A 21223-nucleotide genomic window follows, 5' to 3' on the forward strand; every position below is an offset into this window, starting at 1 on the left:
CCAATTATCACTTTGAAATTCCACAAGAACAGGCTTATCGAACGGCTTCTTGCGGGGAAACCTGTAAGTCTGTGAGATGAATTAACAGAAAAGCAAGCAGTTTCTCAGAAAGCTTCTTTCCAAGTTTCATCTGAAGATATTTCCTCTTTCACCATAGAACTCCATGGGGTTCCAACTATGACTTTGCCAGGTCCACAAGAACTGTCTTAGCGAAAGCCTTCTTGAGGATAAAGCTGTAACTCTGTGAGATGAATTCATAGAACACAAACGAGTTTCTCATAAAGCTTCTTTCTCTTTCTTATGGGAGGATATTTCCTTTGGCCCTATAGTCTTCAAAGGGATCCGAAATATCAGTTCTCAGATTCCACAGTAATAAGGCTAGCAAACAGATGCACAAAACACAGCTGAAACTCTGTGACTGGAAGTCACACATCACAAAGCAGTTTCTCAGAAAGCTTCTTTCCAGTTTTTCTCTGAGGTTATTTTCTTTTTCACCATAGCCCTCGATGGGCTTCCAAATATCACTTTGCAAATTCCACCTGAATAGGCTTAGCGAAAGGCTTCTTGACGATAAAGCTGTTACTCTGTGGGATGAATTAAGAGGACACTAAGCAGTTTCTCAGAAAGCTTCTGTCCAGTTTTCAACTGAGGATATTTCCTTTTTCACCATAGCACTCCATGGGCTTCCAAATATGACTTTGCAAACTCCACAAGAACAGTCTTAGCGAAAGGCTTCTTGAGTATAAAGCTATAACTCTGTGAGATGATTTCACAGAACACAAAGGACTTTCTCAGAAAGCTTCTTTCTCTTTCTTATGGGAGGATATTTCATTTCGCCCTATAGTCTGCAAAGGGATCCAAAATATACGTTCTCAGATTCCACAGAAATAAGGCTAGCAATCAGATCGAAAAATACAGCTGTAAGGCTGAAATTTGAAGTCACACATCATAAAGCAGTTTTCAGAAAGCTTCTTTCCAGTTTTTCTCTGAGGATATTTTCTCTATCACCATAGCCCTCTATGGGATTCCAAATATCACTTTGCAAATTCCACAAGAACAGTCTTAACGAACAGCTTCTGGAGGGTAAAGCTGTAACTCTGTGAGATGAATTAAAAGGACAATAAGCAGTTTTTCAGAGAGCTTCTTTCCAGTTTTCATATGAGGATATTTCCTTTTTCACCGTAGGCCTCCTTGTGCTTCCAAATATCACTTTGCAAATTCCACAAGAATAGTCTTAGCGAAAGGCTTCTTGAGGGGAAGCTGTAACTCTGTCAGATGACTTCAGAAAACACAAAGAAGTTTCTCAGAAAGCTTCTTTCTCTTTGTTATGGGATGATATTTCTTTTGGCCCTATAGTCTTCAAAGGGATCCGAAATATCCGATCTCAGATTCCACAGAAAAAAGGCTAGCAAAGAGGATCCACGAAATACAGCTGTAACTCTCTGAGAGGAAGTCACACATCACAAAGCAGTTTCTCAGAAAGCTTTTTTCCAGTTTTTCTCTGAGGATATTTTCTTTTTCACCATAGCCCTCTAAGGGCTTCCAAATATCACTTTGCAAATTCCACAAGAACAGGCTTATCGAACGGCTTCTTGAGGGGAAAGCTGTTACTCTGTGAGATGAATTAACAGAACACTAAGCAGTTTCTCAGAAAGCTTCTTTCCAGTTTTCATCTGAGGATATTTCCTTTTTCACTATAGCCCTCCATCGGCTTCCAAATATCAATTTGCAAATTCCCCAAGAATAGTCTTAGCGAAAGGCTTCTTGAGGATAAAGCTGTAACTCTGTGAGATGATTTCAAGAACACAAAGGACTTTCTCAGAAAGCTTCTTTCTCCTTCTTATGGGAGGATATTTCCTTTGGCCCTATAGACTTCAAAGGGATCCGAAATATCCGTTCTCAGATTCCACAGAAATAAGGCTAGCAAAGAGATCCACGAAATACAGCTGTAACTCTGTGAGTGGAAGTCACACATCACAAAGCAGTTTCTCAGAAAGCTTCTTTCCAGTTTTTCTCTGAGGATATTTTCTTTTTCACCGTAGCCCTCTATGGGCTTCCAAATATCACTTTGCAAATTCCACAAGAACAGGCTTAGCGAACGGCTTCTTGAGGGGAAAGCTGTAACTCTGTGAGATGAATTAACAGAACACTAAGCAGTTTCCCTGAAAGCTTCTTTCCAGTTTTCATCTGAGGATATTTCCTTTTTCACCTTAGCCCTCCATGGGCTTCCAATATCACTTTGCAAATTCCACAGGAATACTCTTAGCGAAAGGCTTCTTTAGGAGAAAGCTGTAACTCTGCGAGATGATTTCACAGAACACAAAGGACTTTCTCAGAAAGCTTCTTTCTCCTTCTTATGGGAGGATATTTCCTTTGGCCCCATAGTCTGCAAAGGGATCGGAAATATCCGTTGTCAGATTCCACAGAAATAGGGCTAGCAAAGAGATCCACGAAATACAGCTGTAAGTCTGAGATTGGAAGTCACACATCACAAAGCAGTTTCTCAGAAAGCTTCTTACCACTTTTTCTCTAAGGATATTTTCTTTTTCACCTTAGCCCTGTATGGGCTTCTAAATATCACTTTGCAAATTCCACCTGAATAGGCTTAGCGAACGGCTTCTTGAGGAGAAAGCTGTAACTCTGTGAGATGAATTAACAGAACACTAAGCAGTTTCTCAGAAAGCTTCTTTCCAGTTTTCAACTGAGGATATTTCTTTTTTCACCATAGCCCTCCATGGGCTTCCCAATATGACTTTGCAAACTCCACAAGAAGGGCCTTAGCTTAAGGCTTCTTGAGGAGAAAGCTGTAACTCTGTGAGATGATTTCACAGAACACAAAGGACTTCTCAGAAAGCTTCTTTCACTTTCTTATGGGAGGATATTTCCTTTGACCCTATAGGCTTCAAAGGGATCCGAAATATCCGTTCTCAGATTCCACAGAAATAAGGCCAGCAAAGAGATCAACGAATTACAGCTGAAACTCTGTGAGTGGAAGGCACACGTCAGAAAGCAGTTTCTCAGAAAGCTTCTTTCCAGTTTTTCTCTGAGGATATTTTCTCTATCACCATAGCCCTCTTTGGGCTTCCAAATATCACTTTGAAAATTCCTCAAGAACAGGCTTAACGAACAGCTTCTTGAGGGGAAAGCTGTAACTCTGTGAGATGAATTAACAGAACACTAAGCAGTTTCTCAGAAATCTTCTTTCCAGTTTTCATCTGAGGATATTTCCTTTTTTAACCATAGCCCTCCATGGGCTTCCAAATATTACCTTGCAAATTCCACAAGAAGAGTGTAGCGAAAGGCTTCTTTAGCAGAAAGCTGTAAATCTGTGAGATATTTTCACAGAACACAAAGGACTTTCTCAGAAAGCTTATTTCTCTTTGTTATGGGAAGATATTTCCTTTGGCCCTATACGCTTCAAAGGGATCCGAAATATCCGTTCTCAGATTCCACAGAATTAAGGCTAGCAAAGAAATCCATGAAATACAGCTGTAACTCTGTGAGTGGAAGTCACGCATCACAAAGCAGTTTCTCAGAAAGATTCTTTACAGTTTATCTATGAGGATATTTACTTTTTCTCCATAGCCCATTATGGGATTCCAAATATCACTTTGCAAATTCCACAAGAACAGGCTTATCGATTGGCTTCTCGATGGGAAAGCAGTAACTCTGTGAGATGAAATAACTGAACACTAAGCAGTTTCTCAGAAAGCTTCTTTCCAGTTTTCATCTGAGGATATTTCCTTTTTCACCATAGCCCTCGATGGGCTTCCAAATATCACTTTGCCAATTCCACAAGAACTGTCTTAGCGAAAGGCTTCTTTAGCAGAAAGCTGTAACTGTGTGAGATGATTTCACAGAACACAAAGGACTTTCTCAGAATGCTTCTTTCTCTTTGTTATGGGAAGATATTTCCTTCGGCCATATAGTCTTCAAAGGGATCCGAAATATCCGTTCTCAGATTCCACAGAAATAAGGCTAGCAAAGGGATCCAAGAAATACAGTTGAAACTCTGTGAGTGGAAGTCACACGTCACAAAGCAGTTTCTCAGAAAGCTTCTTTCCAGTTTTTCTCTGAGGATATATTCATTTTCACCATAGCTCTCTATGGGCTTCCATATATCACTTTGCAAATTTCACAAGAACAGGCTTAGCGAACGGCTTCTTGATTGGAAAGCTGTAACTCGGTGACAGGAATTGACAGAACACTAAGCAGTTTCTCAGAAAGCTTCTTTCCAGTTTTCAACTGAGGATATTTCCTTTTTCTCTGTAGCCCTCCATGTGCTTCCAAATATCACTTTGCAAATTCCACAAGAATAGTCTTGGCGAAGGGCTTCTTTAGTAGAAAGCTGTAACTCTGCGAGATGATTTCACAAAACACAAAGGAGTTTCTCAGAAAACTTCTTCCTCTTTGTTATGGGAGGATATTTCCTTTGGCCCTATAGTCTTCAAAGGAATCCGAAATATCCCTTCTGAGATTCGACAGAAAAAAGGCTACCAAAGGGATCCACGAAATACAGCTGTAACTCTGTGAGTGGAAGTCACACGTCACAAAGCACTTTCTCAGACAGCTTCTTTCCGTTTTTTCTCTGAGGATATTTTCTTTTTCTCCATAGCCCTCTATGGGCTTCCAAATATCACTTTGCAAATTCCACAAGAACAGGCTTAGCGATCGGCTTCTTGAGGGGAAAGCTGTAATTCTGTGACGTGAATTAACAGAACACTAAGCAGTTTCCCTGAAATATTCTTTCCAATTTTCATCTGAGGATATTTCCTTTTTCAAAGTAGCCCTCCATGGGCTTCCAAATATCACTTTGCAAATTCCACAGGAATAGTTTAGCGAAAGGCTTCTTTAGGAGAAAGCTGTAACTCTGGGAGATGATTTCACAGAACACAAAGGACTTTCTCAGAAGCTCTTTCTCATTGTTATTCGAGGATATTTCCTTTGGACCTATAGTCTTCAAAGGGATCCGAAATATCCGTTCTCACATTCCACAGAAATAAGGCTAGCAAAGAGATCCACGACATACAGCTGTAACTCTGTGAATGGAAGTCACACATCACAAAGCAGTTTCCCAGACAGTTTCTTTCCAGTTTTTCTCTGAGGATATTTTATTTTTCACCGTAGCCCTCTATGGGCTTCCAAATATCACTTTGAAATTCCAGAAGAACAGGCTTATCGAACGGCCTCTTGCGGGGAAACCTGTAAGTCTCTGAGATGAATAAACAGAACATTAAGCAGTTTCTCAGAAAGGTTCTTTCCAATTTTCATCTGAAGATATTTCCTCTTTCACCATAGCCCTCCATGGGCTCCCCAATATGACTTTCCAAAGTCCACAAGAACAGTCTTAGCGAAAGCCTTCTTGAGGATACAGCTGTAACTCTGTGAGATGATTTCACAGAACACAAAGAAGTTTCTCAGGAAGCTTCTTTCTCTTTCTTATGGGAGGATATTTCCTTTGGCCCTATAGTCTGCAAAGGGATCCGAAATATCAGTTCTCAGATTCCACAGAAATAAGGCTAGCAAACAGATGCACGAAAAACAGCTGAAACTCTGTGATTGGAAGTCACACATCACAAAGCAGTTTCTCAGAAAGCTTCTTTCCAGTTTTTATCTGAGAATGTATTCTTTTTCACCATAGCCCTCTATGGGCTTCCAAATATCACTATGCAAATTCCACAAGAACAGGCTTAGCGAACGGCTTCTTGAGGGGAAAGCTGTAACTCTGTGAGATGAATTAACAGACCACTAAGCAGTTTCCCTGAAAGCTTCTTTCCAGTTTTCATCTGAGGATATTTCCTTTTTCACCTTAGCCCTCCATGGGCTTCCAAATATCACTTTGCACATTCCACAGGAATAGTCTTAGCGAAAGGCTTCTTTAGGAGAAAGCTGTAACTCTGGGAGATGATTTCACAGAACACAAAGGACTTTCTCAGAAGCTCTTTCTCATTGTTATTCGAGGATATTTCCTTTGGACCTATAGTCTTCAAAGGGATCCGAAATATCCGTTCTCACATTCCACAGAAATAAGGCTAGCAAAGAGATCCACGACATACAGCTGTAACTCTGTGAATGGAAGTCACACATCACAAAGCAGCTTCCCAGACAGTTTCTTTCCAGTTTTTCTCTGAGGATATTTTATTTTTCACCGTAGCCCTCTATGGGCTTCCAAATATCACTTTGAAATTCCAGAAGAACAGGCTTATCGAACGGCCTCTTGCGGGGAAACCTGTAAGTCTCTGAGATGAATAAACAGAACATTAAGCAGTTTCTCAGAAAGGTTCTTTCCAATTTTCATCTGAAGATATTTCCTCTTTCACCATAGCCCTCCATGGGCTCCCCAATATGACTTTGCAAAGTCCACAAGAACAGTCTTAGCGAAAGCCTTCTTGAGGATACAGCTGTAACTCTGTGAGATGATTTCACAGAACACAAAGAAGTTTCTCAGGAAGCTTCTTTCTCTTTCTTATGGGAGGATATTTCCTTTGGCCCTATAGTCTGCAAAGGGATCCGAAATATCAGTTCTCAGATTCCACAGAAATAAGGCTAGCAAACAGATGCACGAAAAACAGCTGAAACTCTGTGATTGGAAGTCACACATCACAAAGCAGTTTCTCAGAAAGCTTCTTTCCAGTTTTTATCTGAGAATGTATTCTTTTTCACCATAGCCCTCTATGGGCTTCCAAATATCACTATGCAAATTCCACAAGAACAGGCTTAGCGAACGGCTTCTTGAGGGGAAAGCTGTAACTCTGTGAGATGAATTAACAGACCACTAAGCAGTTTCCCTGAAAGCTTCTTTCCAGTTTTCATCTGAGGATATTTCCTTTTTCACCTTAGCCCTCCATGGGCTTCCAAATATCACTTTGCACATTCCACAGGAATAGTCTTAGCGAAAGGCTTCTTTAGGAGAAATCTGTAACTCTGCGAGATGATTTCACAGAACACAAAAACTTTCTCAGAAAGCTTCTTTCTCCGTCTTATGGGAGGATATTTCCTTTGGTTCTATAGTCTGCAAAGAGATCTGAAATATCCGTTGTCAGATTCCACAGAAATAAGGCTAGCAAAGAGATCCACGAAATACAGCTGTAACTCTGTGAGTGGAAGTCACACGTCACAAAGCAGTTTCTCAGAAAGCTTCTTTCCAGTTTTTCTTTGAGTATATTTTCTTTTTCACCTTAGTCCTCTAAGGGCTTCCAAATATCACTTTGCAAATTCCACAAGAACAGGCTTAGCGAACGGCTTCTTGAGGTTAAAGCTGTAACTCTGTGAGATGAATTAACAGAACACTAAGCAGTTTCTCAGAAAGCTTCTTTACAGTTTTCATCTGAGGATATTTCCTTTTTCACCGTAGCCCTCCAGGTGCTTCCAAATATCAATTTGCAAATTAACCAAGAATAGTCTTAGCGAAAGGCTTCTTTAGGAGAAAGCTGTAACTCTGTGAGATGATTTCACAAAACACAAACGACTTTCTCAGAAAGCTTCTTTCTCTTTGTTATGGGAAGATATTTCCTTTGGCCCAATACTCTTCAAAGGGATCCGAAATATCCTTTCTCAGATTCCACAGAAATAAGGCTAGCAAACAGATCCACGAAATACAGCTGTAACTCTGTGAGTGGAAGTCACACGTCACAAAGCAGTTTCTCAGAAAGCTTCTTTCCAGTTTTTCTTTGAGTATATTTTCTTTTTCACCTTAGTCCTCTAAGGGCTTCCAAATATCACTTTGCAAATTCCACAAGAACAGGCTTAGCGAACGGCTTCTTGAGGTTAAAGCTGTAACTCTGTGAGATGAATTAACAGAACACTAAGCAGTTTCTCAGAAAGCTTCTTTACAGTTTTCATCTGAGGATATTTCCTTTTTCACCGTAGCCCTCCAGGTGCTTCCAAATATCAATTTGCAAATTAACCAAGAATAGTCTTAGCGAAAGGCTTCTTTAGGAGAAAGCTGTAACTCTGTGAGATGATTTCACAAAACACAAACGACTTTCTCAGAAAGCTTCTTTCTCTTTGTTATGGGAAGATATTTCCTTTGGCCCAATACTCTTCAAAGGGATCCGAAATATCCTTTCTCAGATTCCACAGAAATAAGGCTAGCAAACAGATCCACGAAATACAGCTGTAACTCTGTGAGTGGAAGTCACACGTCACAAAGCAGTTTCTCAGAAAGCTTCTTTCCAGTTTTTCTTTGAGTATATTTTCTTTTTCACCTTAGTCCTCTAAGGGCTTCCAAATATCACTTTGCAAATTCCACAAGAACAGGCTTAGCGAACGGCTTCTTGAGGTTAAAGCTGTAACTCTGTGAGATGAATTAACAGAACACTAAGCAGTTTCTCAGAAAGCTTCTTTACAGTTTTCATCTGAGGATATTTCCTTTTTCACCGTAGCCCTCCAGGTGCTTCCAAATATCAATTTGCAAATTAACCAAGAATAGTCTTAGCGAAAGGCTTCTTTAGGAGAAAGCTGTAACTCTGTGAGATGATTTCACAAAACACAAACGACTTTCTCAGAAAGCTTCTTTCTCTTTGTTATGGGAAGATATTTCCTTTGGCCCAATACTCTTCAAAGGGATCCGAAATATCCTTTCTCAGATTCCACAGAAATAAGGCTAGCAAACAGATCCACGAAATACAGCTGTAACTCTGTGAGTGGAAGTCACGCATCACAAAGCAGTTTCTCAGAAAGCTTCTTTCCAGTTTTTCTCTGAGGATATTTTCTTTTTCACCATAGCCCTCTAAGGGCTTCCAAATATCACTTTGCAAATTCCACAAGAACAGGCTTAGCGAACGGCTTCTTGAGGGGAAAGCTGTAACTCTGTGAGATGAATTAACAGAACACTAAGCAGTTTCCCTGAAAGCTTCTTTGCAGTTTTCATCTGAGGATATTTCCTTTTTCACCTTAGCCCTCCATGGACTTCCAATATCACTTTGCAAATTCCACAGGAATAGTCTTAGCGAAAGGCTTCTTTAGGAGAAAGCTGTAACTCTGCGAGATGATTTCACAGAACACAAAGGACTTTCTCAGAAAGCTTCTTTCTCTTTTTATGGGAGGATATTTCCTTTGGACCCATAGTCTGCAAAGGGATCGGAAATATCTGTTGTCAGATTCCACAGAAATAGGGCTAGCAAAGAGATCCACGAAATACAGCTGTAAGTCTGAGATTGGAAGTCACACATCACAAAGCAGTTTCTCAGAAAGCTTCTTACCACTTTATCTCTAAGGATATTTTCTTTTTCACCTTAGCCCTGTATGGGCTTCTAAATATCACTTTGCAAATTCCACCTGAATAGGCTTAGCGAACGGCTTCTTGAGGAGAAAGCTGTAACTCTGTGAGATGAATTAACAGAACACTAAGCAGTTTCTCAGAAAGCTTCTTTCCAGTTTTCAACTGAGGATATTTCTTTTTTCACCATAGCCCTCCATGGGCTTCCCAATATGACTTTGCAAACTCCACAAGAAGGGCCTTAGCTTAAGGCTTCTTGAGGAGAAAGCTGTAACTCTGTGAGATGATTTCACAGAACACAAAAGACTTCTCAGAAAGCTTCTTTCACTTTCTTATGGGAGGATATTTCCTTTGACCCTATAGGCTTCAAAGGGATCCGAAATATCCGTTCTCAGATTCCACAGAAATAAGGCCAGCAAAGAGATCAACGAAATACAGCTGAAACTCTGTGAGTGGAAGGCACACGTCAGAAAGCAGTTTCTCAGAAAGCTTCTTTCCAGTTTTTCTCTGAGGATATTTTCTCTATCACCATAGCCCTCTTTGGGCTTCCAAATACCACTTTGAAAATTCCTCAAGAACAGGCTTAACGAACAGCTTCTTGAGGGGAAAGCTGTAACTCTTTGAGATGAATTAACAGAACACTAAGCAGTTTCTCAGAAAGCTTCTTCCCAGTTTTCATGTGAGGATATTACCTTTTTCACTATAGCCCTCCAGGGTCTTACAAATATCACTTTGCAAATTCCACAAGAACATGGTAAGGGAAAGGCTTCTTGAGGGGAAAGCTGTAACTCTGTGAAATGATTTCAGATAACACAAAGGACTTTCTCAGAAAGCTTCTTACTCTTTGTTATCCGAGGATATTTCCTTTGGCCCTATTGTCCTCATAGGGATCCGAAATATCAGTTCTCAGATTCCACAGAAATAAGGCTAGCAAGCAGATCCACGAAATACAGCTGTAACTCTGTGAGTGGAAGTCACACATCACAAAGCAGTTTCTCAGAAAGCTTCTTAACAGTTTTTCTCTGAGGATATTTCTTTTTGCACCACAGCCCACTATTGGCTTCCAAATATCACTTTGCATATTCTACAAGAACAGGCTTAGCGAACGGCTTTTTGAGGGGAAATCTGTAACTCCGTGAAATGAATTAACACAGCACTAGGCAGTATCTCAAAAGATTCTCTCCCGTTTTCATCTGAGGGTATTTTCTTTTTCACCATAGCCCTTCATTGGCTTCCAAATATCACTTTGCAAATTCCACTAGAACAGTCTTAGCGAAAGGCTTCTACGGGGGAAAGCTCTACATCTGTGAGATGATAAAACAGAACACAAAGGAATTTCTCATAAAGCCTCTTTCTCTTTGTTATCGGAGGATATTCCCTTTGGCCCTATAGTCTTCAAAGGGATTTTAAATATAAGTTCCCACATTCCACACAAATAAGGCTACCAAACAGATCCACGAAATACAGCTGTAACTCTGTGAGTGGAAGTCACACATCACAAAGCATTTTCTTAGAAAGCTTCTTTCCAGATTTCATCTGAGGATATTTCCTTTTGCAACATAGCCCTCTATGAGCTTCCAAATATCACTTTGCAAATTCCACAAGAATAGGCTAAGTGAACGGCTTTTGAGGCAAAATCTGTAACTCTATGAGATGAATTAACAGAACACTAAGCAGTATCTCCGAAAGCTTCTTTCCAGTTTTTATCTGAGGATATTTCCTTTTTCACCATAGCCCTCCATAGGTTTCCAAATATCACTTTTCAAATTCCACAAGAACATGGTAAGCGAAAGGTATCTTGAGGGGAAAGCTGTAACTCTGTGAGATGATTTCACAGAACAAAAAGTACTTTATCAGAAACTTCTTTCTCTTTCTTATGGGAGGATATTTCCTTTGGCCCTATAGTCATCAAAGGAATCCGAAATATCACTTCTCAGATCCCACAGAAATAAGGCTAGCAAACAGATCGACAAAATACAGCTGTAAATCTGTGAGTTGAAGTCACACATCACAAAGCAGTTTCTCAGAAAGCTTCTTTCCAGTTTTCATCTGAGTATATTTCCTTTTTCATCATAGCCCTCCATGGGCTTAGAAATATCACTTTGCTAATTCCACAAGAATAGTCTTAGCGAAAGGCTTCTTGAGGGGAAAGCTGTAAACCATTGAGATGATTTCACAAAACACAAAGAAGTTTTACAGAAAGCTTCTTTCTCTTTGTTAGAGGAGGATATTTCCTTTGGCCCTATACTCTTCAAAGGGATTCGAAATATCCTTCAGCAGATTCCACAGAAATGCGGGTAGCAAACAGATCCACGAAATACAGCTGTAACTCTGTGAGTGGAAGTCACACATCACAAAGCAGTTTCTCAGAAAGCTTCTTTCTAGTTTTTCTCTGAGGATATTTTATTTTTCACCATAGCCGTCTATGGGTTTCCAAATATCGCTTTCCAAATTCCACAAGAACAAGCTTAGTGAACGTCTTCTTGAGGGAAATGCTGTAACTCTGTCACATGAATTAACAGAACACTAAGCAGTTTCTCAGAAAGCTTCTTTCCAGTTTTCATTTGAGGATATTTCCTTTTTCACCATAGCACTCCATGGGTTTCCAAATATCACTTTGCAAATTCCACAACAACAGTGTAAGCGAAAGGCTTCTTGGAGGTAAAGCTGTAACGCTGTGAGATGATTTCACAGAACACAAAGGACTGTCTCAGAAAGCTTCTTTCTCTTTGTTATCGGAGGATATTTCCTTTGGCCCTATAGTCTTCAAAGGGATTCTAACTATCAGTTCCCAGATTCCACAGAAATAAGGCTAGCAAACAGATCCACGATATACAGCTGTAACTCTGTGAGTGGAAGTCACACATCACAAAGCAGTTTCTCAGAAAGCTTCTTTCCAGTTTTTCTCTGAGGATATTTTCTTTTTCACCATAGCCCTCTAAGGGCTTCCAAATATCACTTTCCAAATTCCACAAGACCAGGTTTAGTGAAAGGCTTCTTGAGGGGAAAGTTGTAACCCTGTGAGATGAATTATCAGAACACTAAGCAGTTTCTCAGAAAGTTTCTTTCCCGTTATTATCTGAGGATATTTTCTTTTTCATCATAGCCCTTCATTGGCTTCCAAATATCACTTTGCATATTCCAAAAGAATAGTCTTAGTGAAAGGCTTCTTGAGGGTAAAGCAGTAACTCTGTGAGATGATTTCAAAGAACACAAAGGAGTTTCTCAGAAAACTTCTTTCTCTTTTTTATGGGATGATATTTCCTTTGGCCCTATAGTCCTCATAGGGATCCGAAATATCAGTTCTCAGATTCCACAGAAATAAGGCTACCAAACATATGAACGAAATACAGCTGTAACTTTGTGAGTGCAAGTCACACATCACAAAGCAGTTACTCAGAAGCTTCTTTCCAGTTTTTCTCTGAGGATATTTCTTTTTGCACCATAGCCCTCTACGGGCTTCAAAATATCACTTAGCAAATTCCACAAGAACAGGCTTAGCGAACGGCTTCTTGAGTGGAAATTTGTAACTCTGTGAGTTGAATTATCAGAACACCAAGCAGTTTCTCAGAAAGCTTCTTTCCAGTTTTCATCTGAGGATATTTTCTTTTTCACCATAGCACTCTAAGGGCTTCCAAATACCACTTTGCAAAGTCCAAAAGAACAGGCTTAGCGAACGCCTTCCTGAGGAGAAAGCTGTAACTCTGTGAGATGGTTTCACAAAACACAAAGAAGTTTCTCAGAAAGCTTCTTTCTCTTCGTTATCAGAGGATATTTCCTTTGGGCCTATAGTCTTCAAATAGATCCGAAATATCACTTCTCAGATTTCACAGAAATAAGGCTGGCAAACAGATACACGAAATAGAGCTGTAACTCCGTGAGTGGAAGTCGCACATCACAAAGCAGTTTCTCAGAAACCTTCTTTCCAGTTTTTCTCTGAGGATATTTTCTTTTTCACCATAGCCCTCTAAGGGCTTCCAAATATCACTTTGCAAATTCCACAACAATAGGCTTAGCGAACGGCTTCTTGAGGGGAGAGCTGTAAGATTGTGAGATGAATTAACAGAAAACTAAGCTGTTTCTCAGAAAGCTTCTTTCCAGTTTTCATGTGAGGATATTAACTTTTTCACTATAGCCCTCCATGGGCTTACAAATATCACTTTGCAAATTCCACAAGAACATGGTAAGGGAAAGGCTTCTTGAGGGGAAAGCTGTAACTCTGTGAAATGATTTCACATAACACAAAGGACTTTCTGAGAAAGCTTCTTACTCTTTGTTATCGGAGGATATTTCCTTTGGCCCTATTGTCCTCAAAGGGATCCGAGTTATCAGTTCTCAGATTCCACAGAAATAAGGCTAGCAAGCAGATCCACGAAATACAGCTGTAACTCTGTGAATGGAAGTCACACATCACGAAGCAGTTTCTCAGAAAGCTTCTTACCAGTTTTTCTCTGAGGATATTTCTTTTTGCACCATAGCCCACTATGGGCTTCCAAATATCACTTTGCAAATTCCACAAGAACAGGCTTAGTGAACGGCTCTTTGAGGGGAAATCTGTAACTCCGTTAGATGAATTAACACAGCACTAAGCAGTATCTCAAAAGATTCTCTCCCGTTTTTATCTGAGGGTATTTTCTTTTTCACCATAACCCTTCATTGGCTTTCAAATATCACTTTGCAAATTCCACAAGAAGAGTCTTAGCGAAAGGCTCCTAGAGGAGAAAGCTCTACATCTGTGAGATGATAAAACAGAACACAAAGGAATTTCTCATAAAGCCTCTTTCTCTTTGTTATCGGAGGATATTCCCTTTGGCCCTATAGTCTTCAAAGGGATTCTAAATATCAGTTCCCAGATTCCACAGAAATAAACTACCAAACAGATCCACGAAATACAGATTTAACTCTGTAAGTGGAAGTCACACATCACAAAGCAGTTTCTCAGAAAGGTTCTTTAGAGTTTTTCTATGAGGATATTTCCTTTTGCAACATAGCCCTCTATGAGCTTCCAAATATCACTTTGCAAATTCCACAAGAACAGGCTTAGCGAAGGGCTTGTTGAGGGGAAAGTTGTAATCTTGTGAGATGAATTATCAGAACACTAAGCAGTTTCTCAGAAAGCTTGTTTCCAGTTTTCATCTGAGGATATTTCCTTTTTCACCATAGCCCTCTATGCGCTTCCAATTATGACTTTGAAAATTCCACAAGAACTGTCTTAGCGAAAGGCTTCTTGAGGGGAAAGCTGTAACTCTGTCAGATGATTTCACGGAAGACAAAGGACATTCTCAGAAAGCTTCTTTCTCTTTGTTATGGCAGAATATTTCCGTTGGCCCTATAGTCTTCAAAGGGATCCAAAATATCCGTTCTCAGATTCCACGGAAATAAGGCTAGCAAACACATCCACGAAATACAGCTGTAACTCTGTGAGTGGAAGGCACACATCACAAAGCATTTTCTAGAAAGCCTCTTTCCAGGTTTTCACCAAGGATATTTTCTTTTTCACCTTAGCCCTCTAAGGGCTTCCAAATATCACTTTGCAAATTCCAGAAGAAGAGGCTTAGCGAAGAGCTGCTTGAGGGGAAAGCTGTAACTCTGTGAGATGATTTCACAAAACACAAAGAAGTTTTACAGAAAGCTTCTTTCTCTTTGTTATCGGAGGATATTTCCTTTGGCCCTATAGTCTTCAAAGGGATCCGAAATATCTGTTCTCAGATTCCTCAGAAATAAGGCTAGCAAAGAGATCCACGAAATACAGATGTAACACTGTGAGTGGAAGTCACACATCACAAAGCAGTTTCTCAGAAAGGTTCTTTCCAGTTTTCCTCTGAGGATATTTTCTTTTTCACCGTAGCCCTCTATGGACGTCCAAATATCACTTTACAAATTCCACAAGAACCCGCTTGGTGAATGGCTTCTGGATGGGGAAGCTGTAACACTGTGAGATGAATTAACAGAACACTAAGCAGTTTCTAGAAAACTTCTTTCCAGTTTTCATCTGAGGATATTTCCTTTTTCACCATAGCCCTTCATGGGCTTCCAAATATCACTTTGCAAATTCCACAAGAATAGTCTTTGCGAAAGGCTTCTTGAGACGAAAGCTGTAACTCTGTGAGATGTTTTCACAGAACACCAAGGACTTTCTCATAAAGCTTCTTTCTCTTTGTTATCAGAGGATATTTCCTTTGGCCCTACCGTCTTCAAAGCGATTCGAATTATCAGTTCCCAGATTCCACAGAAATAAGGCTAACAAACAGATACACGAAATACACCTGTAACTCTGTGAGTGGAAGTCACACATCACAAAGCAGTTTCTCAGAAAGCTTCTTTCCAGTTTTTCTCTGAGGATATTTTCTTTTTCACCATAGCCCTCTAAGGGCTTCCAAATATCACTTTGCAAATTCCACAAGAACAGCCATAGCGAACAGCTTCTTGAGGGGAATGCTGTAACTCTGTGAGATGAATTAACAGAACACTAAGCAGTTTCTCAGAAAGCTTCTTTCCAGTTTTCATCTGAGGATATTTCCTTTTTCACCAGAGCACTCCATGAGTTTCCAAATATCAGTTTGCAAATTCCGTAAGAACAGTGTAAGCAAAAGGTTTCTTGACGGTAAAGCTGTAACTCTGTGCGATGATTTCACAGAACACAAAGGACATTCTCAGAAAGCTTCTTTCCCTTTTTTATGGGATTATATTTCCTTTTGCCCTATAGTCCACAAAGGGATCCGAAATATCAGTTCTCAGATTCCACAGAAATAAGGCTAGCAAACAGATCCACGAAATACAGCTCGAACTCTGTGAGTGGAAGTCTCACATCACAAAGCAGTTACTCAGAAAGCTTCTTTCCAGTTTCTCTCTGAAGATATTTTCTTTTTCACCACAGCCCTCTATTGGCTTCCAAATACCACTTTGCAAATTCCACAAGAACAGGCTTAGCGATCGGCTTCTTGTGGGGAAAGCTGTAACTCTGTCAGATGATTTCACAAAACACAAAGAAGTTTCTCATTAAGCTTCTTTGTCTTTGTTATCAGAGGATATTTCCTTTGGCCCTGTAGTCTTCAAAGGGATCCAATATATCAGTTCTCAGATTCCACAGAACTAAAGCTAGCAAACAGATCCACGAAATACAGCTGTAACTCTGTGAATGGAAGTCACACATCACAAAGCTGTTTCTCAGACAGCTTCTTTCCAGTTTTTCTCTGAGGATATTTTCTTTTTCACCATAGACCTCTAAGGACCTCCAAATATCACTTTGCAAATTCCACAAGAACAGGCTTAGCGAACGGCTTTTTGAGGGGAAATCTGTAACTCTGTGAGATGAATTAACAGAACACTAAGCAGTATCTCAGAACGCTTCTTTCCAGTTTTTATCAGAGGATATTCTCTTTTTCACCGTAGCCCTTCATTGGTTTCCAAATATCACTTTGCAAATTCCACAACAACAGTCTTAGCGAAAGGCTTCTTGAGGGGAAAGCTGTAACTCTGTGAGATGATTTCACAAAACACAGAGAAGATTCTCATTAAGCTTCTTTCTCTTTGTTATGGTAGGATATTTACTTTGGCCCTATAGTCTTCAAAGGGATCCGAAACAACACTTCTCAGATTCCACAGAAATAAGGCTAGCAAACAGATCCACGAAATACAGCTGTAACTCTGGAAGTGGAAGTCACACATCACAAAGCAGTTTTTCAGATAGCTTCTTTCCAGTTTTATTCTGAAGATATATTCTTTTTCACCATAACCCTCTAAGGGCTTCCAAATATCACTTTGCAAATTCCACAAAAACAGGCTTAGCGAACGGCTTCTTGAGGGGAAAGCTGTAAATCTCTGAGGTGAATTAACAGAACACTAAGCAGTTTCTCAGAAAGCTTCTTTCCAGTTTTCATCTGAGGATATTTCCTTTTTCACCCTAGCCCTCCATGGGCTTCCAAATATCACTTTGCAAATTTCACAAGAACAGTGTAAGCGAAAGGCGTCTTGAGGGGAAAGCTGTAACTCTGTCAGATGATTTCACGGAACACAAAGGACATTCTCAGAAAGCTTCTTTCTCTTTGTTATGGCAGAATATTTCCGTTGGACCTATAGTCTTCAAAGGGATCCGAAATATCCGTTCTCAGATTCCACGGAAATAAGGCTAGCAAACACATCCACGAAATACAGCTGTAACTCTGTGAGCGGAAGGCACACATCACAAAGCATTTTCTAGAAAGCTTCTTTCCAGGATTTCACCGAGGATATTTTCTTTTTCACCATAGCCCTCTAAGGGCTTCCAAATATCACTTTGCAAATTCCAGAAGAAGAGGCTTAGCGAAGAGCTTCTTGAGGGGAAATCTGTAACTCTGTGAGATGAATTAACAGAACACTAAGCAGTTTCTCAGAAAGCTTCTTTCCGGTTTTCATCTGAGGATATTTCCTTTTTCACCTTAGCCCTCTAAGGGCTTCCAAATACCACTTTGCTAATTCCACAAGAATAGTCTTAGGGAAAGGGTTCTTCAGGGGAAAGCTGTAACTCTGTGAGTTGATTTCACAAAAAACAAAGAAGGTTTTCAAAAAGCTTCTTTCTCTTTGTTATCGGAGGATATTTCCTTTGGCCCTATATTCTTCAAAGGGATCCGAAATATCCGTTAGCAGATTCCACAGAAATTCGGCTAGCAAACAGATCCACGAAACACAGCTGTAACTCTGTGATTGGAAGTCACACATCACAAAGCAGTTTCTCAGAAAGCTTCTTTCCAGTTTTTCTCTGAGGATATTTTCTTTTTCACCATAGCCGTCTGAGAGCTTCCAAATATTGCTTTGCAAATTCCACAAAAACAAGCTTAGCGAATGGCTTCTTGAGTGGAAAGCTGTAACTCTGTGAGATGAATTAACAGAACTCTAAGCAGTTTCTAGAAAACTTCTTTCCAGTTTTCATCTGAGGATATTTCCTTTTTCACCATAGCCCTTCATGGGCTTCCAAATATCACTTTGCAAATTCCACAAGAACAGTCTTTGCCAAAGGCTTCTTGAGACGAAAGCTGTAACTCTGTGAGATGTTTTCACAGAACACCAAGGACTTTCTCATAAAGCTTCTTTCTCTTTCTTATCAGAGGATATTTCCTTTGGCCCTACAGTCTTCAAAGCGATTCGAATTATCAGTTCCCAGATTCCACAGAAATAGGGCTAACAAACAGATACACGAAATACACCTGTAACTCTGTGAGTGGAAGTCACACATCACAAAGCAGTTTCTCAGAAAGCTTCTTTCCAGTTTTTCTCTGAGGATATTTTCTTTTTCACCATAGCCCTCTAAGGGCTTCCAAATATCACTTTGCAAATTCCACAAGAACAGCCATAGCGAACGGCTTCTTGAGGGGAATGCTGTAACTCTGTGAGATGAATTAACATCACACTAAGCAGTTTCTCAGAAATCTTCTTTCCAGTTTTCATCTGAGGATATTTCCTTTTTCACCATAGCACTCCAAGGGTTTCCAAATATCACTTTGCAAATTCCGTAAGAACAGTGTAAGCAAAAGCTTTCTTGAGGGTAAAGCTGTAACTCTGTGAGATGATTTCACAGAACACAAAGGACGTTCTAAGAAAGCTTCTTTCCCTTTGTTATGGGATTATATTTCCTTTGGCCCTATAGTCCACAAAGGGATCCGAAATATCAGTTCTCAGATTCCACAAAAATAAGGCTAGCAAACAGATCCACGAAATACAGCTCGAACTCTGTGAGTGGAAGTCTCACATCACAAAGCAGTTACTCAGAAAGCTTCTTTCCCGTTTCTCTCTGAAGATATTTTCTTTTTCACCATAGCCCTCTATTGGCTTCCAAATACCACTTTGCAAATTCCACAAGAACAGGCTTAGTGATCGGCTTCTTGAGGGGAAAGCTGTAACTCTGTCAGATGATTTCACAAAACACAAAGAAGTTTCTCATTAAGCTTCTTTGTCTTTGTTATCAGAGGATATTTCCTTTGGCCCTGTAGTCTTCAAAGGGATCCAATATATCAGTTCTCAGATTCCACAGAACTAAAGCTAGCAAACAGATCCACGAAATACAGCTGTAACTCTGTGAATGGAAGTCACACATCACAAAGCTGTTTCTAAGAAAGCTTCTTTCCAGTTTTTCTCTGAGGATATTTTCTTTTTCACCATAGACCTCTAAGGACTTCCAAATATCACTTTGCAAATTCCACAAGAACAGGCTTAGCGAATGGCTTTTTGAGGGGAAATCTGTAACTCTGTGAGATGAATTAACAGAACACTAAGCAGTATCTCAGAACGCTTCTTTCCAGTTTTTATCAGAGGATATTCTCTTTTTCACCGTAGCCCTTCATTGGTTTCCAAATATCACTTTGCAAATTGCACAACAACAGTCTTAGTGAAAGGCTTCTGGAGGGGAAAGCTCTAACTCTATGAGATGATTTCACAGAACACAAAGGACTTTCTCATAAAGCATCTTTCTCTTTATTATCGGAGGATATTTCCTTTGGCCCTATAGTCTTCAAAGGGATTCTAAATATCAGTTCCCAGATTCCACAGAAATAAGGCTACCAAACAGATCCACGAAATACAGCTCTAACTCTGTGAATGGAAGTCACACATCACAAAGCAGTTTCTCAGAAAGCTTCTTTCCAATTTTTCTCTGAGGATGTTTCATTTTGCAACATAACCCTCTGGGGGCTTCAAAATATCCTGAAATTTCGCGAAATCCGTAATCTGTAATCTGTATTGGTCTGTTCTGTAAGTGGCACGGTCTTGGCGGACGCGCTAGAAGACAGCCACTCGGGACTGGTGGGAGACGTTCCCCAGTGCCCATCTGGGGGCCTCCATCCTTGGTTGCCTTGTCTGACTCAGGTCGGAAGTCCGACACACGCTCGCGAATGCTCACCGTTATTACTGTCTGTCCGTTATTGTTAAGTGTTAAGTGTAAGCCCAAAACGAAACATAAAACCTTTTCTTCCCCTTCCAGGACCGGACCTGTCGGATACTCCCCTCTGCTTCACACTCATTTTTCATCCCGCCTTCTCTTTGTAGGAGCAGTCCAAAGATGGGCAACAACCAGAGCACGCCGCTCTCACTCCTTGTTACCAATTTTAAGGATGTGAAGGCTCAGGGCCGTAACTTAAGCGTAGAACTAAAGAAGGGAAAGCTAGTTACTTTCTGCCGTTCGGAGTGGCCCTCTTTCGGTGTAGGGTGGCCCTCCGAAGGAACTTTCTGTCTCTCTATTATTACTAAGGTAAAAACTAAGATTTTCCTGCCAGGGCAGTCAGGACATCCTGATCAAATTCCTTATATTCTAGTGTGGCAGGATCTTGTGGAAAACCCACCACCCTGGATAACTCCATTCATCCCTGAGCCCTGCAAAGTCCTAGTAACGCGACCTACAAGACAAAAGACTCCCTCTGCTCCCTCGGCCCCTGTGCTGCCGGACAGCCAGGACCCCCTAACGTTAGAACCCACATTTCCCCCACCATATCCGCACCTTATCCCGCAGGACCCAGTCCCCCAGGGTGGTGCTTCCGTAGAGGGAAACTGAGAAGCGGAAGCAGCCAAGAGCGAAAGTAACCTGGGGGGGCCGGCCGGCCGAACACGAGGCCGCGTACAGCGGCACCAAGCTTCCCGACTCCCTGACTCCACTGTAGCCCTGCCTCTCAGAGAAATAGGATCGCTCGATGATACCGGGCTCTCCCGTCTCATGTATTGGCCTTTTTCCACCAGTGATTTATACAATTGGAAGTCCCAAAATGCTCGGTTCTCAGATAATCCAAAAGATCTAACCTCGTTGTTAGACAGTGTCATGTTTACTCACCAGCCGACCTGGGATGACTGTCAACAGCTCCTCCGAATCCTGTTCACAACGGAGGAACGGGAAAGAATCCAAGTTGAGGCCAGAAAACGGGTTCCAGGAGATGACGGCCAGCCAACTGCAAATCCTGACCTCATTAATGCGGCTTTCCCTTTGACCCGGCCCAGATGGGACTACAACACGGCAGAAGGTAGGGGACGACTGCTCATTTATTG

This window comes from Macaca mulatta, chromosome 18, assembly GCF_049350105.2.
Source record: "Macaca mulatta isolate MMU2019108-1 chromosome 18, T2T-MMU8v2.0, whole genome shotgun sequence".
NCBI classification, from domain to species: domain Eukaryota; kingdom Metazoa; phylum Chordata; class Mammalia; order Primates; family Cercopithecidae; genus Macaca; species Macaca mulatta.